Source organism: Paralichthys olivaceus, chromosome 24 (assembly GCF_024713975.1).
Source record: "Paralichthys olivaceus isolate ysfri-2021 chromosome 24, ASM2471397v2, whole genome shotgun sequence".
Taxonomy (NCBI): domain Eukaryota; kingdom Metazoa; phylum Chordata; class Actinopteri; order Pleuronectiformes; family Paralichthyidae; genus Paralichthys; species Paralichthys olivaceus.
In genome coordinates, this window is record NC_091116.1 from 8,003,166 (window position 1) to 8,015,016 (window position 11,851).

The following is an 11,851-nucleotide window of genomic DNA, read 5'->3' on the forward strand; positions in this document are numbered from 1 at the left end:
TCGAGGGTCAGGTAGGAGAGAGGGAGGCCAGGACCTGCTCTTCATGGGGAAGTGCACATTCATTGAAATTTGGAAATCCAACCAAGAGTAAACTGTCTATTTTCTGCCATATTTCAGATGATGCATGATGCATGATGGGAGTCGACAGATTGGAATCCTTTATGCTGAGTGACCCCAGCAGACGCCAGGTATTTCCCAGCTCCGTTCCAACCTAGTCTCCACCAAACCTTTTCTTCTGTCTCCAAGACCAGCACCACAGTAAGCAGCAGCTCATTTATGGACATTTATTTTAGCACATTTCCAATGGTTTTCCACTTGCAAGATAAGGTGTTTTCCATTTTTTAAAAATATTTCTCAAGAAATATGAAATATACTCTTTACGGAAACAATCCTTAGTGTGGATCTGCATAATAATGTATCTGAACTCAATACATGTATATGAGAGCACTTCTCGTTATAAAATGCTGCTTAAATAAAGTGAAATATCAAATTTAAATGTTAAAAAAAACAAATCCTCACATAGGATTGGATCACCGTGAATCATACAACATATGTATCGTATCACAGTATGATTTCAATATGAGTTTGACACAGTTATGGAACTGAATCCACAGCTGTAACCTGCTCCTCTCAGCTCACTTCTACAGATGTGTTTTCATGTCCCACTCAACAACATGCTGCATCACTCTTAAATCTGGGTCATGTCAATGAAAAACAGACAGGAGAGCTGATGGCCACATGGAGTCGGGGAAGAAATGATGAATGGGGGAAATAAGGAGGAGGCTCTTGGCTAATGGTAGCAGGATGTTTTCTGACAGAGAGGAGAGAGCAAGAAGTTGAGGACAGATAAAGACAGACTTCCCCCTCAGTCCCTCTGACGTGGCGAGAGAAATACTGAGAATTAGAGGAGGAGAGAGGACGGACAACCTGCCAAATGTCATCTGGAAAACATTTTTTTCCAACAGATGTGGTGCCGCATCTGAGGAGAGGAGCTGAGACGAGGGGAGGAATTTAGAGAAAGGAAAGAGACAAGGGGGGAGGAGAAAGGAGTAAAGAGGAGAAAACACGCCGCAACCACATGTCATTGTATTTATCGTTATTATTCTCCCTGGATGGGAAATAAAGACATTCCTGTGACCACCATAGAAGCATGGACGCCCCCTGATAATCCTCACTTTATTGACACCAGGTGCTGGGGTGCAAGAGGCTAAAACACGGGACACACAGCCTGCGTTTGCTTGTTGGTCACGGTTAACTCCGGCTTTCAAGTGTCCGCACCATCAAAGTGTCCGCTGCCAGCTCTGTCTCTCTACACTGAGCTGACCTTTGATAATGACCATCAGTAATAAAAAAATAATCATCCATCGTTGATGATAGTCAGGAGGTGGAACCAGAAAAAAGAAAACCAGAATGTGTTAGAGGTAGAAAGCGGCCTGGAAAACTTCTGCTCTTCACCCTGGACACTGACACCATGGTGAAATTAGTTTTATGTAATGCTACTGGTACGATGTCAATATGACTATACTCAGATTATTTGACGTAGAAAGATATTAAACCGAATTAAAAATATTTTCCAGTGTCAACACAGAATATTCATATATGATGATAGTTTTAACAGATGAATCTGGAGGCAACACTCTTGGCCTGTGCATTTTCCCAAAAAGATAAAACCAAAAAACTATTAGTTCAAGGCAATTTACTCTTTTAGGAAAATCAGACTGTATGTCTATGCATCATCAGCAGAGTCCCTTCCATCTGTTCCAAATCACACCGGTCACACCATCTTATATCTCTGCTGCAATGACCACAACCGGGTGACCAGTCCATAACCGTGAAACAGTTCCCATCGCTGACATCTCCTCGGCGGTCATCATGATTTGCACATTAAAGTAGAGATACGTTATATCAGCATTCGGCACATACCTCAGCAGTCAGGAGCAGCGGACTCCCTGCACGGCACATTCTTCCAGACGACAAAACCAGAACCACATGGTGGAGATTTTTTTCTAAGAAACTACCCCTGTGGAAAACATCACCATATTTCATTGTCATCTGCGCTGCAAGCTCAAACAGGCCTTTAATGTCACGTAGGTGAAATGTCGCATTTATTGTCATGGTTGGTAATTAGGTCAAACGTGAGGCGGACTCCCCATGAGAGGGATTCTGGGTGGTTTTAACTAATGACCGGTCATTTTGAAGGCTATAAAAACCTTATGTCTCTTGCTAATGGATTAAATAATGCTAATGTCATATGGCATGTTGAGCTTCTATTGAATCCGAGGACTAAAACAGCAGCTTCATCAGGTGGTCCGGACTCAGCCAAGTCAGGATTAGTGTTCCTTTGAAACGCAACAAATCAGATTCCTCCAGCTGAGGGAGTAGTTCTTCAGGAGGCGTGACATAACAGTTCCTGCTCAGCTCTGGAGTCGATTCCTCCATAAGATGAAGAATGGCAAACCTACTGCAGATCAAACACAATGTGGGTGTATTGATATTGGCCCCGTTGTGTGTGTGAAAGAGGAAGCTGCTCCTGTCACCGGGGGAGAAGAGCAATGTTTAAAGTGTGTTGGTTTCCATATGTGTGTGTGTGTGCGTGTGTGTGTGTGTGTGAAACCGCAGAAGGATCTCCTTGGCTGCAGCTAAAAGGATCATTCAACAGCAGGACCCTCCCTTCCAACCTTTCCGCTTCCTTGCCCCACACCCTCCAGAACCACCCAGGCCTAGTTGGTTCTGTTACCCCAGGAAGGGCAGTTCTTTCCAGGGAAGAGCACCCTGGTTGTTGCCGGGTTATTCCGTCACGGTGCTTCCCGCAATGAATGATGTGACAGCGTGTGTTCTGAGCCTGTGTGCGTATATACGTGTTTATGCACATGTGTTTGAGGGTGTGTTAATTTCCGTTTGTGCCCAGTGGCAGGAAGTGTACAAGGAAATTTAGCAAGTGTGCAAGAAAGTCAGTAAGCTCCTATTGTTTGGCTGCACATGATCTCAAGCAAACTGTTTCCTCTAAGGAAATAAGATGACTTCATAGTGTGTGTCCATGATTTCTAAGCAATTTATTACATCTACTTAAAAATCTTACAGGCTTGAGCCAAATCAAATTTCTCTTATTTTTAAACTTTAGAATCGAAATATTACCAGAATGAAGTTGTAGTTTTAGGCGGCATGTCATTTTAGAGGGGGGACGTCAGAAGATCAGCCTGGCGCCCCCCGCTACAATGACGAGTGTGGAGCATTTTATAATAATACAAATAACAACAACTTTTCTCACATCAGCAGCACATTATCATCAGTATTAGGATGTTGAAAGAAAAGGTGTAAGGATATGTGTCTTATCTTTCTGTAAGGTTATTGTTGTTCACATCTGCGTGCTGTAGTTTCTTCAGAAACAGTCAGATTGGTAATCAGGATTTGGGATTCAAAAGGCATGCATGGGTTCTCCTTGCTGCTTGTTTCCTAATTTAATATTTTTCTTCAATATGACCCTAACACTCGTTTATTTTTGCCCCATACATCTTCCTTCTCTGACTGGTACAAGCCTCTGAGGTGGTTGAGGCAACAGTGTAGGTGTCTGCAGACTGATGGATGGTTGAAGGTTCGTTTCTGTGTATTTTTCAGAAAACGCCATGGAGGGAATGGAGGCCTTAACCTCCGCTGTCCTACTCCACACGTGCCACCTTCAGAAGATTGTGTGTGTGTGTGTGTTCCAAACTGTGGGAAATGTGGCCGCTTAACATTCCACTTCTCACGCCCAAGAAATCCAAGTCCAAAATGTTCCCTCCGTGTTTTAAGGACGCCACACACACAGGACACTGAATGTAACATTATGTAAATCTCATTCAAGATAAAAAGCACATTAAACATTACTTTTTATTATTTTAACAGTAATTTTGATAAACTTCTTGTTGGTTTTTGCATTCATCAAATATTCCCATATGTGATTACAGAGAATCCCCAAGAATGATTGGAATATTTCATATAGAGGCAGGTTCAAGTATATGTTGCACTGTGATTTTTCTTTAACTCAGTAAAGTACATTAAGTCAATTATAAATGAATCTGTGCTGTACTAAGCAAACAAAACTGGAAGGTTAGGGTTCCTCCACCCATCCATCTTTCAGCTCCACAGTCTGCTGAGCTTTACACAAATAGACAGGCGGCGGGTCAAAGGTCAAGCACACACACATAATCGCACACATGCACTTTTCATCCATAATAACAACACCGGGCTGCAAAACAGGCCTAATCCCCCCTCAGACTTTAAACAAAACTTCTCCATTGACCATCTTGCCCTTTGATAACAGGACTGATGAGTGATCTGTGTGTGTATGTGTGTGTGTGTGCTGTGTTTACCAAAGGGGGGCTGACTGTTCACATGTCTCGTCAGGTGATGTATGTTGCCGGCTACCTGCGGTGCAGCTGTAGACGATTTCGAAGCGCACGTCTGGCCCCAGAACCCGAGGTAAACACACTCACTTTGGGCGGAGAGGGATTAACTGAAACACACAGCTCGTCACAATCATATATGGAATCTCTCTAATTTGCACAAATGATGCAAAACATTGGCGCTGTTACATAAAAGCTTCAGAGGCAAATATTGGCAGTGTCACATGCTCAGGCTTGCGCACGGGTTTGTTTTAATTAGTGAGACGTCAAGATGACTGAGAGGTGGGATCGTTTTCCTCCATCACTGAAACTTCCAACTTTATTTTATGACATTGAAGATACTGACAGAGCAAGTTTTGAGTTTGATTTATGATAAACAAACTTTTTTTTTTAGTTTCTGCTCTTCTGTTACTGATGTGAGAGCATCAAGACATTAATCATGGCGTGCTGAAAAGGGGTGTGTGAAGAGCGCGGACAGCAAACTTATATGCAGTGACAAGATGGAGACGGGTGTTGTGATTGACGCCAGGGCTGCTTTTGATAAATGAAACCGGAGGAAAGGGTTGACAGGGCGCCGTGTGGTTCTAAAGTAAATGTCCCTGCTGTCGTACGACCTGAAGGAATGAGTATAGAAAAGAGGGATTGTGTGGACAGGAGGGCTACAAACCTGGCAACCGATATAATGGCAATAATTCTCTCTTTTGCAGTTCAAAGTATAACACACACACACACAGTCGTGTCTCCATGACTTCAGAGTCTTCCATTGATTTCTTGAAGAATTACTCTAACCCTTAACCATAGTTAATACTTTAAACCGAAACCTGACCTAAATCTAACCTATAACTTAACTTAACCGAACCTAAACCTTAACCCAAATCTTTGACCTTAAACTTAACTTGAATGTCTTTACCTTAAAAATCATTTATGTTATAAGGACGTGCTTCTTGTCCCCATAATGTGACTGTGTGCAGATTTAGGTCCCCACAACACAAGTTTTACCTGGACCACACACACATGCATTCTTATATGCTCAAGCTCTATTTCATCCCAACCTCAACCAATTGTTTTATTTGTTATAGAGCTAGACTTACTTCCCCGCTGCATTCACCTTAACCCTTAATGCAAGTCTACCCTCAAATGGCCCTTTAAAATAGTGAGGACTGTCCAAAATGTCCTCACTCCATATGGTCTATGCTCAAAACGGTCTTCACAAAGATTGAAGTTCTAGTGCACACACACACCTTCACACACCTGCTCAAAATGGTTGCAGCCGGTGTGCTTGTGGTCCAAAAGCAGCCGAGCCGACCGCCAAAGAACATACCAGCAGGCTGTGTAGAAAGCATGTGTGTGTGTGTGTGTGTGTGTGATGGATTGGTGTGATTGCAGGAGCATGAATAAGCATTTCGTGTGTGTGCCTTTGAATCAGAGATCACACACACACGCACGCTGGCGGCGCAGTGCAGCGGGTCAGGAGTGTGTGTGTGGGCCCGGGCCCGGGATGGCTGAACAGTAATGTCAACGGGTTGATGTGGTGAGGCCTGTCATGAGAGCGCTGTAGGTTCGCACCGTCAGCTGTGCCTCATCAGGGGAAACCCTCACCGCCAAACCTCTCTTCTTCCTGCTCGGCTCAGGCGCTCCTCCTCCACCGTTTTCAAACCACCTCTTTTTTCCCCCCTTTGAGCTTCCATCTGTTTCCCCTCGCCTCAACACTGTCACCTCTTCTTTCCCCTTTTTATCAGGTCTCCTTTTGTCTTTCAACAAATCTTCATTAACTTGTGCAACATCAAAAATCTTCATCCCCTCTCCTCTTTCTATTTTGCACATCACTAACCTCTGGAACTTTTTGCACCCTCTGACCTCAATACATCGTTGGTATCCATACCAACCTTCGCCAAACACTCACACTAAGAGTTTGATGTGGCTCTTTTTTTAAACGCCCTCCTTCCTTGTGGGAGGTGGAGCGGTGTAACATTTGCATTCATTCACAGGCAGCATGTACGCACAGTGCATGTGTGTCAACATGCAGAGACTTTTTTTTTTGTTTCGCAGCAGGGGAAGTGAAGGCCCAGTCCACATTTCCCAGAGGATGTCAAAGACTATTTTTCTCACGGTGGTCTGGGTCGAGCTAAGAGCTGGCACAGCTTGGCATGGGTTGGCAGAGGAAGTGGCTGCCTGAACCCCGCAAGGGATTCTGGCCAGTTCCATTTCCTGTCAGACATCCTCCCAGAGGAAAGGCGCTCCAGGACATCAGAGACGAAACCCACAGGGGTAGAAATAGAGAATGCCGTGCTCAACGTAAACATTTTATTTCACTTATGCCCACTATAATGGAGGAATTAACTTAATAAATCTGACAGAGCCTTGAAGCCACAGGCATTCAGAAAATATGAATTGGCCTTTATGCTTTTTCTAGCAGGGCCTTAAAAAATCTAAAATCCAATTATCTGAATTGTGGGTCCTAAAATGTCCTAATATGATTTTGAGAGTTCTTAAAAATTTATTGTAACTTTTATAAAGGTGCATTCACTTCAGTCCAGCTTTTAAATGTGTTTTGGGGAAATTTCATATCGATTGCATTCAAAACAAAACCAGGATATTCCACATCCAGCCTGCATGTCATAATAACGCACCGTAGGCTCATGCGACATCTCTTCTCATCAAAAATCAAAACGAAAAGTATAAGTTTAAATTGTCTGACTAGTGTTTTGCCTTTTCAGTCTTTCTTGGAAGATATTCATAGCTGGCAAAGTGAGGCATGACGTGGGTGTGGATGGAAGGACTGTCGGTAACAGAAATTGCCGGATGAGGCTCCGTCGGAAAAATGCAGGAAAAATAGAGTAAATCTGACACAGAACTGTGGCACAGTGTGGAACTGAACAGCAACCTTATGTATTATTATACACATGATTACTGTGATGAAGTAATAAAAGCGTACATTTTATTCCTTGGATTTGAAGTGAAAGGGAAAAACAATGTCCACTAGACAAATATTGCATTACTCTGCCGAATGCTGATTTATCTATTCACTCATTAGCGATTCTTCTGCTACAGTGTTTTAGTTTTACAGAAGACATAAGTAAAAGTAATAAACCCCTTTAGATTTCGGGAATTTGAATTGCGATAGTCAATTTGAAAGTGGAATTAGTTACACTTCCAGTTCCTGGCCAAAGCTGTGGCAATACAGTAATGCAGTACTCCCAACGTTACTTATTCAAGAGGGCAAACAAGGTAGGGAAAAAAAGTACCACTGTGTCCAACTATGTTCTGATTTTTTACTGATTCTTCATCCGGTTGATTTATTACATTAGTAGTAGGGCTATAATTAGAGTCAGTATAATGTGCAAAACATAATATAAAACCTCTGCACCACCCCCTTTGAACTTTGGGCAACTCTACCTTGTGTAAAGTACACTCAGATCACAAACAGGTTGTATAACAGTGTCATATTAAGCTGCCAAATCATTTTTAACTTAATCTTCTACATAAAGTAATAGGTTACTTTAGGCATTTCCCTGCAGGTGAATTCTTGGTTTTGTATTTTGTAAAGGCTCAGATTCTACTGGGCTGAATTCTTCCCTGTCTGACAATTAAGGTTTACACTGTTGCTGATAACCCAAGGCGTCACTGAATGTTGTCACTGGAGCATATTTGCTCCTCTATCTTCTACCACTGTCTGGCCCTCTGTCTCCGGAGCTCATGTTTTTTTGATTGCAGACATGCGAGACACGGGCAGAGTTTGCCTCTGTGGTTTTCAGTCTTGCATTCTCTTACACGGCATTCCACACATCTCCATACAGCCCCTCTCTCTATCCCTCTTTCTCTTCTGTTCGTGTCTGAGGGCAGAATACCACAAAAATCACTGACTGCCACTAACAGACGTGTTATAGCCACTGCATTACAGCGAGATCATGTTCAAAACTTGCATATTATAGCTCAAATCTACAAATCATGCTTTTGGTCTGACATAAATATCCTAACTAAGACATCCACCACTTCAAATCTGCGAAACCTCCCATCGCGTTGAGATTCCTGTAACTAGAAACTTAATTTGGGCTAAAACTATTTCATACGGAGGCTGAAGTGCGAACACAGCCGAGCACAAGGGAGCCACAGATTCACGAGGAAAGCCGTTTTTGGTTTTATGACGTGCTAATGTCAAGGAATGCTATCCGGCTGGTTATTAAGAGCTTAGATAGGAAAGAGGCCCTTAAGTTCAGGAAAAGAAGAAAAAGGAGACAAATTCTCTAATAGAAACCGTGAGGGGCGGCATGTCGTGCAAGGTCAGGTCCTCCTCGAGTCTAGGATATCTGTGGATTCAAAGGTTTACATTAAAATTCATGTGACCTTTGTACGGGTCAAGATAATTCTCTCGATGTAAAGCTGTATTTTGAGGATGAAGACAAACAGCGCTGGGTTGTGTAAAGAAGAATCAGATAAAGCAGCAGTGCAGGAACTCCTCTCATCGCTGTTTGATAGCATCACAGGGGTCAGGATAAGAAGCTTGATCAAGGTTGCCAGATACAGACTCCAGGTGTCAGTAGTCCCAGCCCTGAGGCCATTGCTTTGGCGAGAGAAAGGCATCAGAGGACAGTGTCTGGGGGCTATTCATCACAAGGGAAGGTAATGAAAAATCCTGGAGGGGGACGTGAGGGGCGACTGTAAATCTAGCCAAACCGCAACAACCTGCATGCCAGAGCACTAACTGATGTAGTGCCTGTTTGTCAAAGTTTGTAAAATCTGTGTGTGTGTGTGTGGGTTTGTGTGTGTGTATGTGTTTGTGTGTACCTCTAGTTTCCTGCTTTTGTATCTTATTGTCTCGCTCTATCATTAAATTCCTTTAAACTACTAGAATGACAGTATATTTTAATGCACTATGTCTGCATTTTCTCAGGTGTTTCAATTGTATAAACATATGATGAAGACAATGTTGAAGACGACGATGATGATGATGAAGTGTTTCCAGTCTGACTCCCTCACATTCCATATCGCTTCCCTGATCAGCATCTGTGCGGTGATGCATTGCTTGAGCAACAAAGAGATTCATAATGCAGACAATGTGCAGGAGTTTACCATTTTTATTACGTAGCTCCTTTGAAATGAAACACTCAGGCTTTTCATGAATCACATCTCTGGCTTGGATTAGGACAAAAGGACGAAAACCACACAGGGGCCTTTATGGATGAGGTCCCAGCGGACAGAGCGGTGATGTTATGAGTCTAGAGTTGGAGCAGAGGAGTGGAGCAGCCCCTCAGTCCTCAGAAATACCTCTTCTGACTGTCTGCTGCTTTGATTGCGTTCCTTGAAACAACTCTTGCATTGCAAAAATCACTAAAACATACATACAGTCCAAAAAACCCATAAACACATGCCTCATTGCATGACACCACCCTTCTCTTCTCAGCTCTCCTTTAAATCCGTTGATTTTTCAAGAAGAATTTTAACACACTGCAGTCGTGTTCTGGCAGCCGGACCGCACTTGTAGATCACAGCCCCTTTTTTTTGTGTGTTTACAGCTCAGGAATCCCTGTGTGTCATTAGGAGACGAAGCCTCTGTACCTTCAGATTCCTCTCCTCCACGTACTCCGTTGAATAAGTAACTCACTTTAATAATAGAGTGATGAAAACTGACAGTTCGGCACGTGTTTCATTGTCAAAATATGTATTGGTGCCAACGAAATTGGAGAGAGTTGATGGATCAGTTTTGGTCCGTTCATCATCCTCATCACCTCCAAATACATTAGAGTAATATTTAAAGGAATGATGTGTTATCTCTGATTGTCTTTTTCAAAATGACGCACACAGGCTGAGGGAAGGAGTTTGTTCATAATTTGCCACATGTCAGATGATTTATCGGTTTCACAATTGGGAAGATTTTGGAAGTTATTTTATACACTACGGTCAAAACGGGAATACACATTATGTGTTACTGATTATTCAGGGGCCCATGATTTTGCTATTGTTTATAACACTTACTAGGAATAATTATTCATAGGCCTCAAAATGTAGCTTGGCAGATGCTGGCTGTGGTGGGACAGACATGAATTTAATCAGTCTCTGACAGTCAAGCCTTTTAAATCCACTGTATGAAGGAAACTATTTAAGCCACCCTCTAATTTTCATGTTTCCCTCTTTTCTTGCCTCCTCTCTGCCATTTTATTGTCCAACCAGTTTTATTTTCCCCTTCCCGCTGCCTCTGTGACCACAATGCTGTTGTGTCAAATAGATTTCTGTGTCTACTCCTCCTCATTCCACGTCCTATAGAAATAGACAGCAGATTGAAAGATAACATGGTCATCAGCAACTACCATTACAATAGTGTTGACAGCTTGGCGTGTCCCCACCCGAAGAACAAAATGGGGAGAGCAGAGTGATGGGAACATTTAGGTAAAACAGCTCATCAGTAAGACATCGCTTTTTTAGCTTCTATCCTGGCTTTTGTAATGCACCCACGTGTTGCAATATTATGACCCATGACACGTCTCCACTTCCTCACAGCAAAAAAAGAAAGATTCAAAATTTGCTTTCAAACAGGAGATTCTTGAACTTGAGTCCATTTCTGAAAATAGTTTTAGTCAACTTTTTTAGCCAATGAATATTTTATTGTTCATAATAGCAATAATAAGAGAACCTGAAAAACCTTTACGCAGAATATGACAGGAAAATCATCCCATCGTGCAGAAATGAAAGAAAACTTGAAGAGAGGTCAGAGTTTAACTCTCATTTGAACTGAACACACATGAATATATCTTCAAAATAAAGTTCAAAATAGAGCCACAAGTAAATTAGGCAAAAGGGAAACAAACTGAGCGAGATGTAGAGGGAGCAACAGAGCCCAGCAGAATGCTGGTTATTAGAGCATGTCGGTCTTGTAGCGATGGGGCCCGAGCCTTTAACGATAGATTGCTTTGGCTTCTATCAGTCACTATCTCTCTCTATCTCTCTCTATCTCCCTCGTGGGAAACTTTTTGTTCAGTTTTGTACCTAGAGCAAAACCTGTTTTTGGCATTTGCTAAGGGTCTAAAGCTGTGGTCACCAGCATACCAGGACAAAATCTTGAATGACAGGTTAATTATCTTGATGATTATAATCAGAGAAGGAAGGGACCGACACCAGTGCTTTCCATGGCGGAAAAAGACGACAAACAAAATCAAATAAACTAGAATGGCACTCAGAGAGCACAAACTGTACCTCCGTCAAGGCCCAACTGTCCCATCATGACACCACATTTCAAGTCAATAGATTCATATCTTTGTTTGGATCTGCACCAAATTGTACACAGTCATAGATATCAGGCCCCTAAACATGCCTGAGAAAAGAAATCCCACATTTTTACAAAGATTTAATTGGTTCTTCCCTGACCCATTCTTCCTCCAAGTATCCCGGTAATATACATACACAGACACTTTGCATAATTCATTTATAAATGAACAACATAATTGTATGACATGGAAACCTGGAGAAAGGCACAT